General features: G+C 44.5%; 1 long non-coding RNA gene across 1 annotated transcript in view; it reads right to left on the bottom strand.

The window, feature by feature from the left end:
- LOC137570866 (uncharacterized) overlaps nt 1–20,904 on the bottom strand; it is a 53,499-nt gene extending 32,595 nt beyond the window's left edge. The window contains exons 1-2 of the long non-coding RNA XR_011031213.1: nt 20,790–20,904; nt 1,945–2,048 (exon numbers count right to left, since the gene is read on the bottom strand). This is a non-coding gene — a long non-coding RNA (uncharacterized lncRNA). The remainder of the gene's footprint in view (nt 1–1,944; nt 2,049–20,789) is intronic.
- Nucleotides 20,905–23,335: the final 2,431 nt, after the last annotated feature.

Genomic DNA, 23,335 nt, shown 5'->3' on the forward strand with positions numbered 1-23,335 from the left:
TTCCCGACCAAGTATTGAGTGCATAACTGAACATAATTATTTGAAGGTTGACTTTTTTTGTTTTAAAAACACTTTTCTTTTATTGGTCGGATGAAATATGCTAATTTTTTGAGATAGGAAATTTGGGTTTTCATGAGCTGTATGCCAAAATCATCAATATTAAAACAAAAAAGGCTTGAACTACTTCAGTTGTGTGTATTTGAATCTAAAATATATGAAAGTCTAATGTTTATCAGTACATTACAAAAAATAATGAACTTTATCACAATATGCTAATTTTTTGAGAAGATCCTGTATATGGAGGCTGCCATATTTACTTCCCATTAAACTATACCAGCTGCCTGGAAGCCCTGCTGATCTATTTGGCTGCAGTGGTGTTTGAATAACACCAGAAACAAGGATGCAGCTAATATTGTCATATTTGACAATAATGTCAGAAACGCCTGATCTGCTACATGCTTGTTCAGGGGCTGTGGCTAAAGCATGAGGCAGAGGATCAGCAGGACAGCCAGGCAACTGGTATTACATAAAATGATATAAATATGGCAGTCTCCATATCCCTCACGCTTCAGTTGTCCCTTAAAGGGAACCTTAACTGAGGGGGATATGGATGTTTCCTTTTAAACAATACCAGTTGTCTGGCATCCTGCTGATCTCTTTGGCTGCAGTGGTGGCTGAATTACACCTGAAACAAGCATGCAGCTAATCCAGTCTGACTTCAGTCAGAGCACCAGATCTGCATGCTTGTTGAGGGGCTGTGGCTAAAAGTATTAGAGACACAGGGTCACCAGGAGAGTCAGGAAACTGTTATTATTATTATAAAAGGAAAAATCCATATCCTTCGCAGTTTAGGTTCCTTTTAACTACTTGCCGACCGGCTAACGCCACTGGGCGTGGCCACTGCGGCAGCCCCAGGACTGCCTAACGCCAATTGGCTAATTTGCATGAGATCGCGCGCACACTGAAACCTCCGACTCGAGCTACCCAAAATTGCTTTGACTCCAACTTTACAGCCCGGCTGGCTGGGAACAAGGAATTACAGGCGAAGGGGGAAGTCGGGCGGGTAAAGATTTTACAGATAAAGGCTCTCTGTTTGGCCAATCTTCATCCCACAATGCACCACTTGCCCTAGTAACCGATCCTAAAATATCACACCAGAGTGCTTTATAAAGGGGAGGGGTTTCTCATTCTCTCTTGCAATTTCATGGTGTTAGGAGGTAGATGGATAAAGAAAGACAGAGCTGCATCCATTTCGGGGAATTAGGGTGAATTGTAGATAGAATTGTTTTGCTATAGATATCACTCACGGCATATCATCTGTGGATAAGCCAACCCCCTACTTTATATGCAAATTTGGGTACACAATTATGTAGGTCTGTTCGTAGTGGTGGTGATGAAGGATATCTGGGTAGCAAACACCCCATTAGAGTTTTGGGTTGAGCAGGACAACTGCCCACAATAAGCACAACGTGCCATTGAAGTTCTCTTTTCCCTGGCATTCAGTGTTCTGTCCGAAAAAACTTTCGATGCTGCTGGTAGTGTGGTCATAGACAATAAACTAGTTCTGATTCATGGAAACTATCTATCTACAATAGGTATGTTCTCCCAGTGTTTTGGTGGGTTTGAAAATGGACCAATTGAATTCAACCTCAACAGAATTCGATTGGTCCATTTTTAAGCTGCACAAACTTGGCGAAAACTTACAAATATTTCTCAGTGACCATCCCTAGTTTTAAATGACTGCCTGGATAGATGGTCTTGTTTTTTCTAATTTCACCAGGCCATTCCTTTATTCCCATAATAGTTAATGTTTCTTCCAACACGTGGTGCAAAGATAATTCTTTGTAAGGGCCTTTTCACACTGAGCAAGTCATGTTACAATGACATCGCAGCGCAACGTAGCTGAAAAGTCTATTTTCCATTAAGAAGGTCAGACACACTTACCATTTATTTTTAGGTGTAGTCATGTTGTCCCTTTTCATTCACGTTTCATTTCTTTTAGGAGATTTCACATTCGCTTGGCAGCACTTAGGTAGATAGCAGGTTACCTTGCCATACACAGTGACAGAAGTTACTGCACAGTGCCCTCTTACGAGTTCAATACAAATTACATCATAAATAAATAGAAACTGAAAAACCACAGGCTGGAACATAATGCTTCCAAAATGACAATGTAGGCATGGCAAATTTATGACAATGATTATAATTATTATTATTATTGATAGGTCCTACGGATTTATTTTAACCTGTAACCTGCCTTGGCAACAGGCTTTGTTACAACCTTACTTGTGATAAAGTTACCTATTTCATTACCTCAAAATGACTGTAAATGGTTAAAAAAATACCCCAAAAATATTTATACACCTGCAATGCATGACCTACAGAGCGGTCACAGGTCACCTGATGAAGGGGGCGTCCCCCGAAACGTGTTGTGAGCTCTCTGTGGGACGGTAGGACGGCATGGTAGCTTGGAGACAGCGCTGCCTGGAGGAGCTTTGGGTCACAGCACCGCTGACCAGGGTGCGTGTTCCCGGCAACTGGTCTCAACTACATGCTCTACTCCACCTTACACAGAGTACATCTAACTTGTATGTGTTGTGTTTTTAATAATTGGATACTTTGCCATGGCGGCGCGTTGTCTTTTATGTTTTACAGTTACTAATGGTTTTTAACGCTGCCGCTTGGTTGGTTAAGAAGAGTTGAGCTTTTTTTCTGCATTATCTCTCCTCTTTTATATCTAGGCCTGACTTGCTGTGACATCAGAATTTCTGCAAGGTGATCAATAGCACGGGTAGTTTTCAATTCTAACATCCAATGCATAAGTTAGATATTCTATATAATTCTGAGTTGATGCTAATTTTGAATGAAATATATGTAGCTTGAATGAAGACAAGGTGGAGTTTGATTGCTCTGTTTTCAAACTTGTGGAGAGAGGAGAGGGGGACAATCAAGAGCAGCAACTAAGATAGCAGCCAAGAATTTAACTCAGTAGATTGCTGAGGATTGGCTCATTTTGGGCAAACACCCAAGCACTGGTATTTACAGGAAATACCAGTGCTCAGGTGTTTGCCCAAAATGATCATTTCAGGTAACAAATATAGTGTTTGTACATAGCTTTAAAGCAGGGGCCTCAAACTCGCGGCCCGCGGGCCATTTGCGGCCCTCAATACAATATTTTGTGGCCCTCGCCGGCAAAAGCTTCCTTATAGTTTGCTTCAGTGCTCCCAAGTAATCCGCCGCATCCCCGCCACTAAACGAGGGCTGCAGAGCCCCCAAATCGCCCGGGGGGCAATCCGCCGGCATTTCCTAGAAGGGGCATAGCTTTCAGCTTCAGCTCTGCCCCTCCTGATGTCAATCGCGGCGCATCGCCGCCTCTGCCCGCCCCTCTCTGAAGGAAGAGTGAGAGGGGCTGGCAGAGGCGGCGATGCGCCGCGATTGACGTCAGGAGGCACAGAGCTGAAGTTGAAAGCTCTGCCCCTTCCAGGAATTGCCGGCGAATTGCTCCCCGGGCGATTTGGGGGCTCTGCAGCCCTCGTTTTGCGGCAGGGACACGGCGGATTACTTGTAATGGGAGCACTGAAGCAAACTATAAGGTAAAACAGGCAAAATAGTTTGCTTCAGTGTGAATTTGATTTTGAAATAAAAATCAATGCGGGGGGGGGGGGGGGGGCAGGAGCTGCTGATTGATTGATTTCCTTATGTGGCCCAGCCTCATCCTGACTTTGCCTCCTGCGGGCCCCAGGTGAATTGAGTTTGAGACCCCAGCTTTAAAGCAAACTTGTGACTTAGGCAGGGGCCACACTTGTTGGATGGTAAACGCGTGCATTTTTATGCTAGTGTGTTTCTGCAAATTCTAATGGGTTCAAGTTTTTGACCAAATGCGTTTTTTGTTGTGTTTGGTCCCATTGGAATAGAGGGCTTGATTCACTAAGAGAAATAGTGCTAGTAACCTCCTGTTACCCGCACTATTTCATCAGCGTGCCTTAATTGTCGGAGTATGACAGGCAGCCTATTGGGCCAATCAGAGTGCAGGGATCACTTCCTTTACTGTGAATGGACCCAAAGGGGCTCAGGACAGAAGGAGTAGCGTAAAGTTACTAGCGCTCACTATGCTGTAATACAGCAGTTTAGCATGCGCTCCTGTCACTGAAGTTGATTACGCCTGCTACATGGCCACTAGCGCGCAAATTCTGACAATTAAGGCACGCTAATGAAATAGTTAGAAATAACCATTTCTCTTAGTGAATGAACCCCATAATGTGCAAAAGTAGTGCAGGTTGTCAAGTGAGCAGAAATCACAGTAGGCTCATAGGCAACCATTATGTGTGTTTCTGCATGCGGTTTCACATAGTGAAAAAAAAGGACTTTTGGTTTACAAAAATAAAGTAATGGGAATTGTCTGGATAGTGAGAGGCCTCCTGTGTCCTCCTCAACCACACCGCTGCTGGCTGGGACCCTCTTCTTGTTCCGGGTCGTGCTCCTGTCCATGTATGAGTGCGGTCATACTGTGCATGCGTGAGCACGGTCTGTGTCTGCATAATAGTACGAATCCGCTTGAGCACGGATGAAAAACCCATGGATGAGCAGCTTCACACTGCTGTGCAGAGTCAGGCTGTACTCATGCATCTGCACCACAGCCATTCATGATGAGGGAAGTCTCTGGAGTATCCAGTTGTTTCCCCCTTCTTAGGTAAGGATCTAACGTTTTAGTTTTTGCCCAATTCAGGTTCTCTTTAACCGCTTCCAGACCTTGGAAATTGAAATCTATGCCCTGTTTGGGAGCTGTTATTCCTGCCAGGGCATAGATTTCAATAATCCCCACCGCGAGCGCCGCTCACTCTTACCATTCCCGCCGCTGTCCGGTGTACCCGCTCGCAAATCTTGCGTATATCAGGGAGGAACTGACCTCCTGATTGTTGTGAGCCAATCACAGTAATCACTGCACTTAAAGCTAATGTAACCCCCATCTTAAAAAAAAAAAAAGTCAGATACTCACCTAAGGAGAGGGAAGGCTCTGAGTCCTAATGAGCCTCTCCTCTCCCGGTGCCCGGTGGATCCTCCGGTCAAATCCGCCGCCGCGGGGACTTCGGAAGTCTTCGGGAGCACTCGGGCTCCCGAAGGCCGGCGGCTCCATACTGCGCACGCGCGAGTGCGTCGTACAGGGCACTCGCGCATGCGCAGTATGGAGCGGCTCATCTTCGGGAGCCCGAGTGCTCCCAAAGACTTCCGAAACCTCCCTTCGGCGGCGGAAGTGACAGTATTTGACCGAAAAGGTCAAATACTGCTACAGGGGGATCCTGAGCGGGACCGGGCATCGGGAGAGGAGAGGGGAGGCTCATTAGGACCGGGCCTTCCCTCTCCTTAGGTGAGTATCTGACTTTTCTTTTTTTTTAAGTTGAGTTCCCATTATCTTTAAAAGGGCACAAGCTCTGGTCTTAAAGGGAACCCAAAGTGGGGATTTAAACAAAAAAAACTGCTACCTGATCCCCACCGCTCCTGTGGCCAGATATGCAGTAGTTTCATTTTTGTGACCCCCCTGGGGTCTCGATGCTGGAAGAGCTGCTCTATGTGTTTCACACAAAGCAGTGTGCAGGGAGGTGAGGGATTGGCCAGGTAGGGGCAGAGCTGGCCAATGGCAGCTGGGGAAGGCCTGCAGGACAGATAGCAGCGTGGGGAGGACACAGAGATATGTCATGCAGTCGGGAACATGCTATTGAGTCCCATTTTATAACCTGCATAGGATAGATGACTTTGGAATCGTTTGTGTTGCATTTGTGAAATTGTGAACAGTAGATCCAGAGTCCAAGCTGTGTCTACACAGGACACAGTAAGCAGACACAATATACAGTAATATTCTTGTACTAAACATGCTGTATAAGAATGAAGGTTATAGCATTGCAAGTGAACTGGATGCAGCTATGTGAAAATTGTTCCCTTTCCTTTACCACCTACTAAGTAAATATTTGACGTGCCAAAAATACATGATATTATTTACATAACGCTAGTTACGTATGCGGAAGGGAAAGCAGAATTTATTTCCTTGGTAGAATTCTAGTGTCCATTAATACAGAAAAAGGAAAAAAATTGAAATTAAAAATGCATGTGCATGCATATGTATTAAAAGTACATTTGTTCTAGAGTAAAATGCATTATATATATTTTTACTTATGTTGCTGTCACTTCAAATAGTTTGTAAAACTGACAGATCTGGAAGATTTTGGACTGGTTCATCGCCTCATGGAATATTATTGGAATTTTTTTATTTTCAAAAGCACTTACTGAATGGCTGTGGCTCATTCCAACTTCCAAAATAGTGAGCAAGCGAGTAGGGAGTCTGGCTGACATCTTTGTATAGAACCTTATCATGGATTGTTTTTGTAAAGAATAAAATAAATACTGTTAATTCTCCCATGAGGAGAGGGACTAGGCCAATATCCGTCAGATCAGTTATTTTTTTACTGCCTACTGGAAACTACAGCAACATAGGAGAAAGGTAATTTATAGTGCATTTTACTTTATAGTACATATGTATTTACATTTTACAGGTTTTCCACAATAGAGGTCCTTTAACACAATACTTCTAATGGTTTATATAACAGGAGCACTGAGAACCTAAAGTGCAACATCATGTTACCAAAATAACCACTCGTACAATGCAAACTGTATCTGTAATGATCGGTGTCAGTATGCAGAGAGAATCCGATGATTAATGATCTGCAGTATCACCAAGAATGCAGATATAGTACTAACCTCTGGACACCAGTATGTAATCGTGAGTGTTTGGTGTAACAGTAAGACTTTGAGTAACGCACCTGCGGAGCAGGTGATATTAGGCAGTATGGGAAATACTGCTCTTAGAGAGTACAGAAACCTCCCAGCAGCCTGAGACTCTCCAAGGGGTGGAGTCAGGCTGAAGGTAGGAAGGACCAGAGAGTGAGTGACACCTGAAGGTGGATGTCACTGACAGATCTGGAGACTATCTCTTAAGGGGAGAGATAGCTCTCGAGGTCGGGCAAGCCAGGTCGGCAACACACAGACAGACTGAGTACAAAGACAGAAGACTGATTTGGTATCCTAAACGAGCAGGGTCTGGCAACAGGTAATCAGAAGTGCGAGGTACCGAATCAGAAAGCAGAGGGAAAGTCAGAAATGCAACAGGTCATAACAGATAACAACAATGCCTAGTCTTGGGTGTGAGGTCCGTAGTCTCTACACCCTGGAACTAGTCTGATGTATAACAGAATGATGATACAAGTTCCCTGGTCTTGGGCGTGAGGTCCGTGGTCTCTACACCCTGGAACTAGTCTGAAATATAACAGAATGATAATACAGTAGTAATCTGGCTCAGTTTGAATTCCCAGGTCCTCCTGGTTCAAACACACTGTAGGATCTGACTAAGGTCTGAGTGCTTCCACAAAGTGTTCGCAACGGCAGACAACCAGCAACTGACAAGCAAGCTGTATATATAGTTGCAGGGCTCTGCCGCCCTGCCCGAACCACTCAGCCAATCAGGAGTCCAGCAGGAATCAGCTGATCATCCTGATCAGCTGACACATCTCCTGCTGGCATAAAGGTCCTGACTTCTGGCCCGCGCGTGCGTAGCTGTCCATCCAGGTGCTCTAGAGATCCCAGCCGACCCAGACATGCGTTGCTGCGCTGAAACCGCCGCGCCGGACACGGAATCAGCCGCCCTGCCGCCAGTACACGCGGCGGCTTCTCCGCGTTTTCTCACAGTATCACAATGAATAATAATAATGGATAATGTAGACTTGTGCCTTAAAGGGAACCAGAGACGAAGCACCCTCATGTATTTTACCATATATATCAATGGGAACATGACAGTAAATGCCTACCCTGCTCTCTTTTTCATTTTTCTCTGCTAAATCTGCCTGTTATTAGCCCTGATAAGAATCCCGGACTGAGCATTCAGTCTGGCTTTGCTGGGAATGATTATAGCTGAGTCAGTCTTCTGTTCTGTGATGTCTTTTCAAGCCCAAGCCTGCCCCCTTGTGGCTCTGCTTTGCTGCTTCGAGGATAAATAGTAGGAAAGCAGAGCCACAAGCGGGCAGACTTGGGCTTGAGAAGACATCACAGAAGACTGACTCGGCTATAATCATTCTGGGCAAAGCCAGACTGAATGCTCAGTTGGGGATTCTTATCAGAGATTATAACAGGCAGATTTAGCAGAGAAGAATGAAACAGAGAGCAGGGTATTTACTCTCATGATCCCATTGATCTATATAGTAAAATACATGAGGGTACTTTGTCTCTGGTTCTCTTTAAGGTGGCCCCTAACGATCCAAAACATCGCATACAACCAAAATAGACACCAGAATCTGCCACCAATCCAGCCAATGGGTACCGCTATCAAAATAAAAAAGTCAGATACTCACCTAAGGAGAGGGAAGGCTCAGTCCTAATGAGCCTTCCCTTTCCTCTCGCCGTGCCTTCGGTGCTGCGCTGGCTCCCCTGTTCTCGTCCGCCGCCGCAGGGACTTCGGAGGTCTTCGGGAGCACTCGGGCTTGCGAAGACGGGATGCTCCATACTACGCACGCGCGATTGCGTCAAAGAGGACGCTCGCGCATGCGTAGTATGGAGCGGCCCCTCTTCGGGAGCCCGAGTGCTCCCGCAGGCTTCCGAAACATGGCAGCGGAAGTGGCAGTATTTGACCGAACTGGTCGAATACTGCTACGGGGGATCCTGCGCAGGACCAGGCACCGGGAGAGGAGAGGGAAGGCTCATTAGGACCGAGCCTTCCTTCTCCTTAGGTGAGTATCTGACTTTTTTATTTTGATAGCGGTAAACATTCACTTTAAAAGCCTCTCTCACTAGATCAGGGGCAACAACTTTGGGTGTATTAAGCCTCCTGTCCCAAATCCTACTAAATTAATTTGGATGTCCTCTATGAGCATGCACTAGTTTCTCTAGACCACAGGTGTCGAACTCCAGGCCTAGGGAGCCAGATCCATGCCATTGTTTAGGATGGACTAAGAAAGAGAGGAATGTGTTCTACCTGATGGACCGCACCTTTCCTGATTTAGACCTATCAATTAATTTGAGATGTACCAAAAATGTGTGAGGACCTCGGCCCTCGAAGGACCGGTTTGACATCCCTGCTCTAGACAGAGGTACTTATTTACTTGTTAGACCCATTTATCCAGCATTTTAAAATCAACAATGTAGCCTGAAAAAGAACCCTTCATATGACCAGGAGTAGAGTTTAAGTTCCGACAGAGCAACCACACTAAAGGTACATCTAGTTCTCTGGAACCTCAATTTAAAGATTCCCGAAAGGGTAGAAGTAATTTTATGCCAGTGTCTATGAAGCTTGACACATTTCCAAAGCATATGCTGTAATGGCTTCTATCTACTTTTCAGGAAACAGACTGAATTCACAAGTTCTTTGACAAGATTATTTCATTTGCATAGATCACAGCTCTAGATTTTTAACTCTTGCTGTACTGGAAAACAGAAAGTGACTTCAAACAGTTTCTTAGCAGCGCTAGCACTATGTTTACCTATGTTTATCTCATCATGTCACATGTCACTTCTGGTATGCTGTAATCAATATTTGTTTGGGTCCCTGTAGAATTATTTCCAGTCTTCTGGGTGGAGATATCATCCATCTACTTTCTGAAGGATTTTTTCTACCACTTGCCTGACCCGTGTTATAAGTAGTGACTGATTTACGCCCAAAGTAAGTCTAGTAGCTGGAAAATTTTAATTAATGTAATAGTTAAAGGGATTTAGCGATTTTGATAGGGTTTGCTAAATAACATAGGAATCGCGGTAGGTATTTTCCACTACCGCGATTTGTTTTTTAACTAAAGCGAGATCGCACCTCGGAGCGATTTTTACCACGATTTTGTTATGCAGTGCATTGCATAGCAAAATCGCAATCGCTGAAAAAAATTAGCAACTTGCTGAATCGCTAGCGTTTAGCGCAAGCGCTAGCGATTGCTAGTGGAAAAGGGCCCTTAAAGAGACTCAGAGCCGAATAATTATACAAGATTTATACATACCTGGGGCTACCTCCAGCCCCATCCACACGGATCGCTCCCACGCCGCCGCCTTCAGCCTTCTCCGTCTTCTACACCGGGTCCCGTAACTTCGGCTAGTCGGGGCCAGTCTAAGCAAGCGCAGTGCGCTCCCTCCGTACTGCGCAGGTGCATGCGTAAGGCAGGTGCCAGAGGGAGTCACTGCACATGCGTAAAACTGGCCAAAGTTACAGGAACCGGTACAGAAGCCGGAGAAGGCTGAGGACGGCGGCGTGGGAGCGATCTATGCGGACCCCTGATTTGAGAGGGACATAAAAGTTGCCATATTAATTTCCTTCTAAACCAGTTGCCTGGCTGTCTTGCTGATCTCTTCTGGCTAGTCACTAGCTGGCCGCATGTGGCAAATACAGTCAGATCTGCATGCTTGTTCAGGGTGTATTGTTAAAAATATTGCAGACAGATGAGCAGCGGGATAGCCAGGCAACTAGTATTGTTTAAAAGGAAATAAATATGGCAGCCTCCTTATCCCTCTCAGTCCTGGCAAACCATTGTATAAACCATACATTCCTGACATGCCTGTGTTCCTTAAGCTCCTGGAAAAAAATCACGCGTGCTTTTCTCTGATTTTTGTCTTGATTCCCATGTGCCAGATCCATACCTTGTGCAAATCTAGCTGACTAGGCTTTCCAATTATTGTTGGGCTGTTTCCAGATATCCTATGCTGAGAAATGGCTGTCAGAGAGTCTGAGATGGACTCCTTCCAGAGAAGCGGGGAGTACAGCCTGGAGCAACACTGACTGCTGCTGGGAAGAAGCCAATCCACCCGGACACTAAATGAAGTTCTGCAGCATGGCCTGGATCCACCAATGGTCAGCATGACCTTATATTACCAAATAATTGACTATTGTCCAATAAACGCCACAATCACTTTAGCCTGGTCAAGCTGGGTCACATATATTGTGTTCAAAGCAGTCTATCTGACACACGTTAGATATAAATGTCACCCTCACAGCAACACCCCATGCTTGTCCCTGAACCGCACTCATTCTAGCCTGATGCCAGGATTTTTTTTTCTTCTTTACTTTTGGATAATGTGTGAAGATATTTAAATCGTTAGAGAGTTTTATTGCTGTTTGCGAATACGTTTTCCCTCACATCCTATCACTATAACCTCCATGAAGATTTGTAGCTTTGATAGGCAACCTGGTGGTCCTGGGAACAGGAAATAATGGGCAACAATAAAAATAAAAACTAGTCGTGTATTCAAATTCTTACCCACTTTACAACAAAAAAAAGAGTTTTGTTTATTGCTGTCTGTGTCACTCTCAGAGACATCCCTCCACTTCCTCTCTGGACAGGAAATGATGAAAATGTGTACAGACAGAGCAGCAATTAAAATCTACACTGTCTAAAAATATTTTTTCCACTAGTATTAGGATTAAAATTACTCTCCTCCAAACATACAAGAGCATCCCCTGGTGAGGAAGGATACATTCACAGTGTGGCGTATTGCAATGCACTGCAATTGTAAGTCTATGCAATGTTCAGAGTGCATATGATGCATTACCGCATAACACACATGATAACAGTGGCATACTTTTCTTTGACTGTATACTTTTTTTTTTGTAACATTCATTTATGTTTGGAAAATTTGCCAGACATGGATTCATAAGCAAAAGAAACTCCCACAAGGGGAGACAGCAAGTATAACAACAGTGATCACAGCTAATTTTGTTTTAGGGGAAAAAAAAGTCTCTGGTCCTTAAAGTATACATCACGGCTGGAGGGATTGGGATGCGTCTCACATCACGGCTGTGCCGGCATAGTGTATCGCAAGCCGTGCATAGTGGAAACAGGTCTTGGGGCTAAGTTCACACTGGGGAGCATTGTTGCAAACCATGTAAAAAGAGGAACACAAGGAACGGGAAAATCCACTTTGTATGTTATGCGCGTATTCCATTGCATACAGTGAGTGATTGTTTGCCCCTGTTCCTGACAATAATTTTAATTCTTATTTATGAGTTTATTAACCATTCTAGTACATGGTGTCTCTGGCCCCTTAAAAGATACATCCTGGGAAAAAAAGGTTTCATTCACGTAGGGATTCTTCCAGCCCCTAGAAGTCTGTTAGGTCCCACGCCGTGCTTCCGCTCCAAGCCAGGCCTCTGCTCTCTCCTCTGGTAGATCGCGATACGCAGCCGAGTTGGGATCTGTGCATGCGCTGGGTCACAGAGCACCTCCCATTGTGATTGCACTCCCATTGCTGGGAGCAGTCTGAGCTTGCACAGGTTAATTCTCTCTGAACTGCGCAGCGCAAGCACAGAGTACTCCCGGCGATGGGAGCACAATCACAAGAGGCGCATGCGCAGAAGATCTTGGCTGCGGGTCACAATCTTCCAGAGGGGAGAGCAGAGGCCTGGCTTGGAGCAGAACTACAGCGTAGTTTAACCTCCCCAGCGTTCAATTTCCCCAGGATTTCTGTGCAAACAGTGATAAAATTTATTTTTACAACTTTTTTTTCTCTGTAACTTGCCAAAAATGTGTCAAGCAAGGGTCTAGTATACAGTGCAGGAGAGTATTGATGTGTATGCATGTTTACACTGTTCACAGCATGTTTTTTTTGAACTGACATTTCTGTCCATACCGCTAGGGAGGTTAAATCACTGGAGCCTATAGGCACCGATATCCTGGCACTCTAAACTTCACCTTCCATGAACCTACAAACCCCCACCAAACTGCACCGCCAGTGTACTGGGTGTCCCAGCTGTCACTTCTCCCTTACTACCTTGCCTATCATAGGTTCAGGTGTCCCCTAGCATTGGGTAGCCAGAGGTACCCTCAGTATTAAGTAGGTAGTGGAGCCCCCAACTGAAAGGAGAGCTCGTCAGAGGAATGCAGAGAGGTGGGTGGATAACCTCTCATTTAGGCTCTGCTCGGGAATCGGCCCAGGGAAAAAGGCACTAGGGGAGGGGAGTGAGCCACCTTTCAAACAAGAGCCGCCTGTAGATATGTGCCTACAGTGCCTTATGGTAAATCCAGCAGTGGTGTGGGGCCTAACAGAATTCTAGGGAGTGGAAGAAGCCCCAGGTGAATTAAGGTGCCCATAGACCTGACGATTATGGGCAGATTCGACAAAGAGACAAATTTATCTCTAATCGAATCTGATTAGAGATAAATTTGTTTCTTGTTGATTCTGCCCATACACTAAAGGCCGATTCCCATCCGATTTCAGCATGAAATCTTCAGGGAATCGGCTGAGTCTGCACTGCCGCTGCCCCCAATGTATAATGTGCCCCCAGTGTGTGCATTTATACGTTACCTGTCCTGTAGCAGCCTCCGTGCGGTGTCTGTAATCCTCTGGACGGCTATCCATACACGCTACTGGCGCGTAGTGTATGACATCAGACGCTATGTGGCGATGTCAGACACTATGCGCCAGTGGCGGGTACGGAGAGCTGCCCCGGAAGATAGGGACACCGCGCAGAGGCTGCTACAGGACAGATAACGTATAAATGCACACACCTGGCACATTTATACATTGCGATGGTAGCGGCGGGGGTTTCGTAGTCTCGTTGCTAGTTCCGGAAATCGCCGCCGTACTGCCGCACACCCGACCAACCAACTTCGACCCGACATCTTGCAGCGTGCGCGATCGACCATGCGACCAATTTCCGTCCCAAAATTGGTCGCTTTGTTGGTTGGGCATGCACTTAGCAGCACCAATTTTCATCCAATTTGATTATAATAATCAAATTGGATGGTCGATCGGCCGCAAAGTCGCCTGATGTATGGTTACCTTTAAACTTTTTTTGGTTTTCATCCTGGATGTATCCTTTATTGGGCCTGAGGCGAATGGCGGGCACAGGGTGGATTTCTCTGTGTTCTCCTCCTCTCAGGTCCACTTTAGGGAATTTTCTCCCTTCTTGTTACATTTAAATTACATTAAAAATGCCAAGTGCAGGCAGCACACTGTATTATAGCAAGTCGCTCAATTTGCATCATACAGGCCAGGTTAGGCCTCCAGCTAGTGAAACTGCTGAGCAACAGATAACATGGCAGATAAGAACCTTCACTCTGGGAAGATCAGTTGTTCCTGCACATGTTTGCTTGTTTGGATGGCATTAGTCACACCTCCTTCACATTAAATGTTATAAATGTATTTTTTGTCTCCTCGAAATTAATTTTCTCATTTGCATACAGTACTACACCCAGATCCTGACATGTTGTTAATGCAGATCTATTTTTGTTAGTGCCTCAGGGAGATCCATGATAACATTATGGGAAGTGACACTTATTTGTAATAACTACAAATGTAATAGGTTTGTAAATAAGTATTGTCATGTTATGTAATTGTGCTAATCTTACATGGCCAGAGACAGATTAAAGAGAAATTGGGCCATAGACAACGGAGAAACCTGGGCTTTTCCTGCTTGCCACCTGGCCTTTCTGGTAAGGTGACTATGGCGGGGGGCGGGCTCATCCAAGATGCCAGACAGGCACCTGGACACCCGTTTGGTTGCCTTGTGGTTGATCCAGCTCTGCATTAATCTAACATCAAGTGGTGTCTTTCTGCATGGTAACTCAGTCGGGTGAAACCCTCTTTCAGATACATTCATATAATGAACATATCTTCCAGTAATCACACTATGGACTAAACAATGCACTCTAGCAGCACTACATTAAGCCAGCTCCTGTATGTAAAGCACAGCAGCAGTTATACAGTACAGGCCTCATGTCAGGTCCTCTTCAGTGCATCATTGCACTTTATTTTATCACTGTCACATGATGGCGCGGGTTGCGGGAGCTATTGTTACGCCCCTGAGCAGCAGGAGACCCTGTTCTAAATCTATGTCTGATTCAGAGCTCAGGCAATTCTGTTCTCCTAAATCCTTGCTGCATAGGCAGCCCTCTCCAACTCTGACTAATACATTTCCTCCACCATAATTTGGCCCACAAACACTGAACAATTCACCATAGGCAAGGACATAATGCAAATGTTAGGGAGTTCTTCCTAGCCGAAACTCTAATAGTTATTTTTAGTGCTACCAGTGGACTCCTCACAATTTACATTGAGTTACTGCTGTCAGAGGTGATGGTGTTATGAGCCTATTCAATATCCACCACCATAATACATCATGTAACTTATCAATCATGTACATCAGCTCTGGTGGTGCAAGGAAAGCCAATATCTCATTGCTAGGCTATTTCCCAATACTGAACTTAGCCTACTGGCAAGCACATACATCCTCCCCTTGTTGCCACAGACCCACAGTGATGCTCAGAGCATCCACAGAGGGTCTATGCAGGAGAGAAAGATGAGGTATTTTAGCAGGCCTGACTATATTATACATACCATGTCATTCAGCTTGCTGGACCTCTGAGGAAACCTCTGTGGGCTACACAATCTGTGTCAGGTACAGTGGCGTAGCTAAGGAGCTTTGGTCCCCGATGCAAGTTTTACAATGCCCCCCCCCCCCCACCCAAGCACTCTATACATAATTGATATGGCGAACTAAAACCTGCCAATGGCAACTACAGTGTCAGAGGTGCAAGAAGGGGATGGGGAACAGTTTGTTAACGATTACCACTATTCAAAGTATCTATAGAAGTGATTATTATGAGCACAGGACCAATGAAGAGCTAATACTGTGGTTGAGGGAGAGCCCTTTGGGCCCCCTCTGGCCCAAGGGCCCTGATGCGATCGCAACCTCTGCAACACCTATTGCTACGCCCATGGTCAGGTACAATCACAGTGTAATGCTTGGAAGATTACCTAACAGCCATATAGTTCTATCAGGTACTGGTATACACAAGAGGCTTAGGCCCCGTTCACACTTGCGTTTTGGCATGCAAGCGGACCGGATCGGCTCAGGACCGGATCTGGTCCGTTTGCATCAGGCCAGTGCCAGGCCGAGGCATAGGCTGGAGAGGCTCCAGCCTCGGGGCGCAGTGTAGGAGGGGGCGCACAATTCATTCAGCTGTCATTCCTAATTGTGTATGAATCAGAAAGAAATAAGAAAAGGGGATACACAGCAGTAACTGCAAGCCAGATAACTAGAGATTAAGGTGTTGGGGAGGTTGTGGGCCCTGTGGCCCTCTTAGCCTAATAGCAATCAGTGTGTGACAGCTGGGGTGGGAGGGATGGAGGGGCGCACTTTGGTGTCTCAGCCTTGGGTGCTGGAGGACCTTGTCCCGGCTCTGCATCAGGCTGCCATCCGGATCCGTGTGGTAAAAATAGCGAAATTACTATTAAAATTGTTGGAGTCAGCAGAAGGTGCACCTGGTGCACTTGTAAAATCAGGTTCCTCCGCTGTTTAGGCCTCACCTCCGACGTACTGCCAAACAGCTCCAGCACGTTTGTCACTGCTGCTCCACTCCAGGAATGCTGTGTCCCCATCCAAAATGGCCGCTAGAATACGCATAGGAGTGGGGTAGAACGTCAGGTGTTTGTATCCTGTGTGTTCTGTGCTTTCCATTCCCCATTGGTTTCTATTTCCGGATGGTGCAGTCAGGCTCCGGTCCGGGTGCGTGGGCCGGATGATCCGGACCCGAAAAATAGCGCATGTTGGAAAAGTGTCCGGAGTCCGGATCCGGCTCCGTTCTGTACGGAACGTACGCATGTAAACGTCCGCATAGACTTTGCATTGCTATGCGGAACGTACGTTCCTTTTGTACAGTATACGGTCTGGATCCAATCAGGCGAATCCGGACAGGGAACGCTAATGTGAACCAGGCCTTACCCTTACCCCAGAGTTACTGTGATGAAGGGTCAAAAAGCAACTACCTGTTTTCATCTAAAAAATGATCACCTAAATGCTATAAGGCTGTAAATACTGGTGACACGAACTTCAAAGGGTTTCTGCCAGAATGAATTCCCCCTGCATACACAGCCATAGAAGGCCTCTTTTTCAGTTAGTCTAGCTAACCTGAAAATGACCTCTCCAGATAGAAGCGGTATCATAAAATTCATCTGTTATTACTTCTGAATGGTTCAGTTTTTGAATACGCAGTCCAGATGATTTCCACTTGATGACCTGATGACACAGTAGGCCCTTACAATACCTCTGAATCTTTAGTGTTCTAAAATGACAGTGTGCAAATAATGTCTAAGTAGCTGTGTAAACATTTTCCTACTTTTCATGTTAAATATCAGAGGCAAAAGCTGTAATTTATTGAGGGTAGGATTTAGCTATATTGGGACAAATCAATTGCAGAAGGGGTGTCTGCTTCAATGCAGAGTTGCATATCAGACTACAGAAAGCAAATATCAACCATATCAAACTCTGAAAGCAAAAAACAGTATTAAAAGCTGTGACAATTAGTTACATTTCCTCTGCTCTCTTCAGACACGTCAGTCAGAAACACAGGACACATGAGCTGCAGCTGTTGGGAGCTCTCTTCTCTGTCACACACAGAGCTACACATAGAGTTAACTGATCAAGTGTGAGGGGAATTTCCCCTCTCCTCATGGCTCAGTCAGCCCTCAGTTTTGGCGGCAGTAAACTTTGAATGTATTTTGATAACAGTAAACAAAGAAGTTGCTACTAAAATGTATACACCAGTACTTAGCAGCACTTCCCAAACAATTCCTGTGTCAACTGAAAAAAATATGTGAATGGATAGTATTCCTTTAATGGAGCCTAAGGTGGGCTAGATTACTTACGCCTGAGTCTCCAGATGCTGCTCAGGGTCCTTCCCGCTCCCCATGCCTGGTACTCTTTTCTCTCCAGACTCCCAGAAGTTCCTCCAAGCAGTGGGTTATCATGTATATACAATATCACTGGTAATTGGATGAGGAATGATTATATCACTAATTAAACATCATCCTACATCATCTGTGTGAAAAACAGAAATGTACTTTCTTAAAATAAAAGGTATTTGCAATTATTCAGGTTGGAGGTGGCCCACAATGCATCACTGCTGTATATGCTAATCATCCTTTTGTTGTCCCTGACAGCTCAACTAAACTTAGCTCCAGGACCGCTGGAATTCAATGATGTGTCAGCTTGTTAAAGCGAACCTGAACTCAGAACTCCTCTCTGCTCTAAAAGATACACAACAGCATAATAACCTTTAAAGAAAAGCATTTCTTCGTTACAGCTGATACAAATCCTGCAATACATTTGCAGTTTGTCTACTTACTGCTTTCATAGAAGCAGACATATTGTTAACGTGTATTTACAAATGAGCACTAGACTGTCATGGAAGACAGCTGAGAGATCAGATTACAACTTGTGATTAGAAACAGATGATTGGGAATTAGACAGGCTAAACTCTCTAAAAACATACGGGGTGCATTTCTCTAAGTTTTCCTTCTGTCCTGTGCAAGAGTTCAGGTCCACTTTCATAACAATAACATTTCTATAGCGCTTTTCTCCCATAGGACTCAAAGCTCTTAGGCTCTCTCAGATTCAGTAATTGCTAGTAGGATGAAGTATTAACACAACAAAAATTATATTTCCACTAATGCCAAACTGAACAGGTGGGATTTCAGTCTGGATTTAACCACGTCCAGAGATGGAGCTGTCCTGATCTGCTGAGCTAAGGAGTTCCATAATGTAGGAGCTGCATGACAGAAGGCTTTGGGACCTAACTGGGGGACAGCGGTGGCACGAAGGGGAGGTAGCAAGGACCAGGAAGGCTCTAGGCTTCCCTCTAGATAGGTAGGTATTTAACTTAAAGAGGCACTGAAGTGAAAAAAAATATATGATATAGTGAATTGGTTGTGTACTATGAATAATTACTAGAAGATTAGCAGCAAAGAAAATATTCTCATACTTTTATTTTCAAGTATATAGTGTTTTTTCTAACATTGCATCATTCTATAATATGTGCAGATTACACAACACTCAGCATTCAAAATGAGTCTTTCAGAGCAGTCTGTGAACTAATGACCTCTCCTCTGGCAGAGATTTCTTACAGTTGAGATAATAAAAGTCAGATAACAGCCCTCTCCACGACTAACTTAGTCGGAGAGCTTAATGGCTTGTTTTCATAGAGATAACAACTGGAGTTTCTCAACCCTTCCTGTACTGGAAACAATTACACTGATGTATCTGATCTTAATGTTTTATTTCTAAGCTGTACTACACATACAGATTATAATATCATAATTTTTTTTTCGCTTCAGTGTCTCTTTAAGTTTCCTCGCTTCAGGTTCACTTTAAATTAAAATATTTAGTCATCAATGTGAAAAATGCAGATAGCTAAATATATAAATAAATAAAGCATACGCTATTGGCAGCCAAAACAACATATGGGAGTCTGTGGGCTGAGGCACTCACTAGCTTCTTACGCTCTTACATCCCCTGAACACTCCAGCTGCAACTTGTCCTCACCATAGTAACAGCGCTCTTCCCAGTCACTTGATGATTTCAGGATGTATCCTCCCATTTTGGTGTATTCCCACTCCCAAACGTATTATAGCCAATGTTAAACAAAGTATTATTTTTATTATTTAGTATTTGGATAGCATCAACAACTTCTGCAGCGTGTACAGAGAATATACTGTATTGTCTTGTCACTTAACTGTCCCAAAGAGGGGCTCACATTCAGGGGCGTAGCAATAGGGGGTGCAGAGGTAGCAACCGCATTGGGGCCAGAGGGGCCTGAAGGGCCCTCTCTCAACTACAATATTAGCTCTCTATTGGTCCTGTGCTCATAATATTCACTTCTATAGATACTTTGATTAGTGGTCATTATTAACAAGCTGTTCCCCATCCTCTTCCTGCACCTCTGACACTGTGGTTGTCCTTGTCAGCTTTTGGTGCACCGTATCAATTGTTATGTGTATAGTGCTTGGGGGGGCCCCATTGTAAAACTTGCATCAGGGCCCACAGGTCCTTAGCTACGCCACTGCTCACATTCTAAACACTAGCACAGCTATATGTCTATGTATGTACAGTATGTATTGTGTAGTGTATGTATCGTAGTCTAGGGCCAATTTAGAAGGAAGCCATTTAACTTATCTGTATGTTTTTGGGATGTGGGAGGAAACCAGAGTGCCTGGAGGAAAGCCATGCAGATACTGGGAGAACATACAAACTCTGTGAGATAGTGCCCTGGCTGGGACTAGTACCAGTACCAGGGACCCAGCACTGCAAGGCCAGTGTTATTCCACCATGCTGCCCAAATGTACATGGAAACTGTTCTGTTAGATATAGTTTTAGTAAACAGTATTGGGGTAAAGGAACCAGTGGCGACTGTTGCTGTGTCCCCGCCTCCCACAGCATGGCTTCTTTAAAGAGGAACTCCAGTGGAAATAATGTAGTAAAAAAAGTGCTTCATTTTTTACCATAATTATGTATAAATGATTTAGTCAGTGTTTGCTCATTGTAAAATCTTTCCTTTCCCAGATTCACATTCTGACATGTATTACATGGTGACATTGTTACTGTGGGCAGGTTATGTAGCTGCTCCTAGCTGTTTTGGCTGTTAGAGACAGCTGTAAACAGCTAATTTCTGTCTGTGAACAGTGTTACATTGTGGCAGTTTGCCCAGAGTACCGCGGTACTCAGACCTTCTTGTGGGAGGGGTTTCAGCACAAAATCAGTCATACAGCGCCCCTTGATGGTCTGTTTGTGAAAATCATTATATTTCTCATGTAAACGGGGGTATCAGCTACTAATTGGGATAAAGTTCAATTCTAGGTTGGAGTTTCTCTTTAAAGGGGCACTATAGCGAAAAATTGTAAAATGTAAAATATTTGCAAACATAAACAAATAAGAAGTACATTTCTTTCAGAGTAAAATGAGTCATAAATTACTTTTCTCCTATGTTGCTGTCACTTACTGTAGGTAGTAGAAATCTGACAGAAGTAACAGGTTTTAGGCTAGTACATCTCTTCATAGGGGATTCTCAGCAAGGCTTTTATTCTTTATAAAGATATTCCCCAAAAAGGGTTTAAACAATGATGCTGGCCAGCTTCCCTGCTCGCTACACAGTTTTTTGGCAGTTGACAGTGCAACTGCCATTCAGAGCCGGGACAAGGTCCTCCAGCACCCAAGGCTGAGACACCAAAGTGCGCCCCTCCATCCCCGCCTCCCCAGCCATCACACACTGATTGCTATTAGACTAAGAGGCGCCACAGGGCCCACAACCTCCCCGACACCTTAATATCTAGTTATCTGGCTTGCAGTCACTGCCATGTATCCCCTTTTCTTATTTATTTCTGTTTCAAACACAATTAGGAATGACAGCTGAATGAATTCTGCGCCCCCTCCTACACTGCGCCCTGAGGCTGGAGCCTCTCCAGCCTATGCCTCGGCCCGGCCCTGCTGCCATTCACTAAGTGCTTTTGAAAATAAATGAATCCCTGAGAATCCCCCATGCAGAGATGGAATGGTCAACCTGTCACTTCTGTCAGATTTCTACTACCTACTGTAAGTAACAGCAACATAGGAGAAAATAAATGTATGGCTCATTTTACTCTGGTAAAAACGTACTTCTTATTTGTTTATGATTGCACATATTTTACATTTTACAATTTTTCGCCATAGTGTCCCTTTAAGCTGCAGAAAATGGAGCTCAGCAGACAGCCAGTCCTCTCCTGCACCTCCCTGCCTACCTCTTGGATTTGACCTGCTACATTGCCCCCTACAACTCTTCTCTTCCACTAGCACCAGGTCCTTCGGGTCCACCAGTCATACTGAGTCTGGAGCAACAGGTGGGTAAGAAACAGCTGTGGTGGTCACACTGACTCCAGCAGCAGGAGAGAGGCCAGAGAGCCACTGACATACCGCAGAAGTTTACAGTTGGGCTCCTGTCACCTTAAGTGCTCCACCAATCCGGCATGTCACCAACACCCACCAAGCAAGCAAGCAGAAAGCAAGCTGTGGGTCTGGTAGTGTGGACTGGTGGGCACTGTGCAGTGACATCAGAGTCGACACTTGGTCCTGCAGTTTACTACATATGAACATTTGGGCTGGGGCCACCACTTGGTTCTGTTTTCTCCCCAGTCCAAAAGGGCTCAGTCCTCCCTTGAATGGAACCTGTGCAATGTACAATGCAGTTCTGAAACAGAAACTTGAACCTGCCATTCCAAGCTGAAGAAGAGGAGCGCTGTCATAAAGAAGTCTTAGTGCCCTATGACAATGCACAACCCAATGCAGCGGTTGCAATGGTAGAGCCGATACAACAGCTGTGTTGTGAACATCCACACTGCATCACCTACCAGCCAGATTTGACACCATGCTATAATCACATTTTAGGCACTACGAGGTTGAAGGTCAGGATCATTTCTGATGATGAAGGATAGAAAAAAGGTGCAAAACAGCCAAAACCTTTTCCAAGAAACAAAGAAATTAATGGAAAAATTCACTGCACTGGCCTGCAGGGAAATATGTGGAGAAGTGATGGCGTAATCCTAATATGTTCAAATGTACTGGTATGACAAGGTATCGCCTTCACTGCCTGTATTCTTTAAATTATACAGGGGAGAATCAATAAGTTGTTGACACTCCACTTCAAGAACTGTGCAGATCGGGGAACCTGAAGGTTATTTCCACTTTTGTTGCACAAATAAGCCAGCATGTGTCATTGATGCGCAAATATTTTCATAATGTAATGTCAGTAAAAATATCTTCCCAGCTCAATTTGCAGCCAGCTATTTTTGAAACATGCTGAACTATGCTTCTTTGTAGTCACGGTGACAGTTCACTGTTTGGTGAACATATCCCCTCCAGTTTTTTTTTCTTTTTGCAACCAAATTTCCCTTTGCAGTGAATGACTCATTTCACGGCCGCAGGGAATTCATCAGAGGTCTGAGGAGCTGCCACACCCAGGAGAGTCACAAATAAAAGGAACTGAGGTGACTTGCTTGTGAATTGTTTTCTGAAAGGTAATTTTTTTTTTTTTTACATAATTGCTTTTTTTGCAGGAAAATGCTAAATATGTTCACCCCATGCTTTCAACTCAGAACGAGAGTTCACTCACAGGCTGTTCAATTCACATGGTTGAGGACTAATGCTGCCCATACATGGTACCATTTTTTAATTTTTTTTTTTCAATTAGATAATTTTGTTAGATTATTCCGTGAGATCAAATATATTAATTTTTCCAACATGTCAGATACTTATTGAAAAAAATGTTTTTGTTGAAAATCATTTGTTTTTCTTGATAAAAAAAAAAACGATTCTTTGACTTTCATTTGATTCTATCGTTTTGCTCGAATAAATGGGGGAAATGAAAGTTTTTATTGTACCATGTATGGACACCATTAGTCTCACCCGAGTCAGACAAAAGCGGCGCTGAAAATTCGGGCCAACTGGGTGCCGCCATTTACATTGGTTCCCGTGTCAGTAAATTTGATCCATTGTAACTGGAGGTGGTGGTTTTCA

Source organism: Hyperolius riggenbachi, chromosome 4, assembly GCF_040937935.1.
Source record: "Hyperolius riggenbachi isolate aHypRig1 chromosome 4, aHypRig1.pri, whole genome shotgun sequence".
Classification (NCBI taxonomy): domain Eukaryota; kingdom Metazoa; phylum Chordata; class Amphibia; order Anura; family Hyperoliidae; genus Hyperolius; species Hyperolius riggenbachi.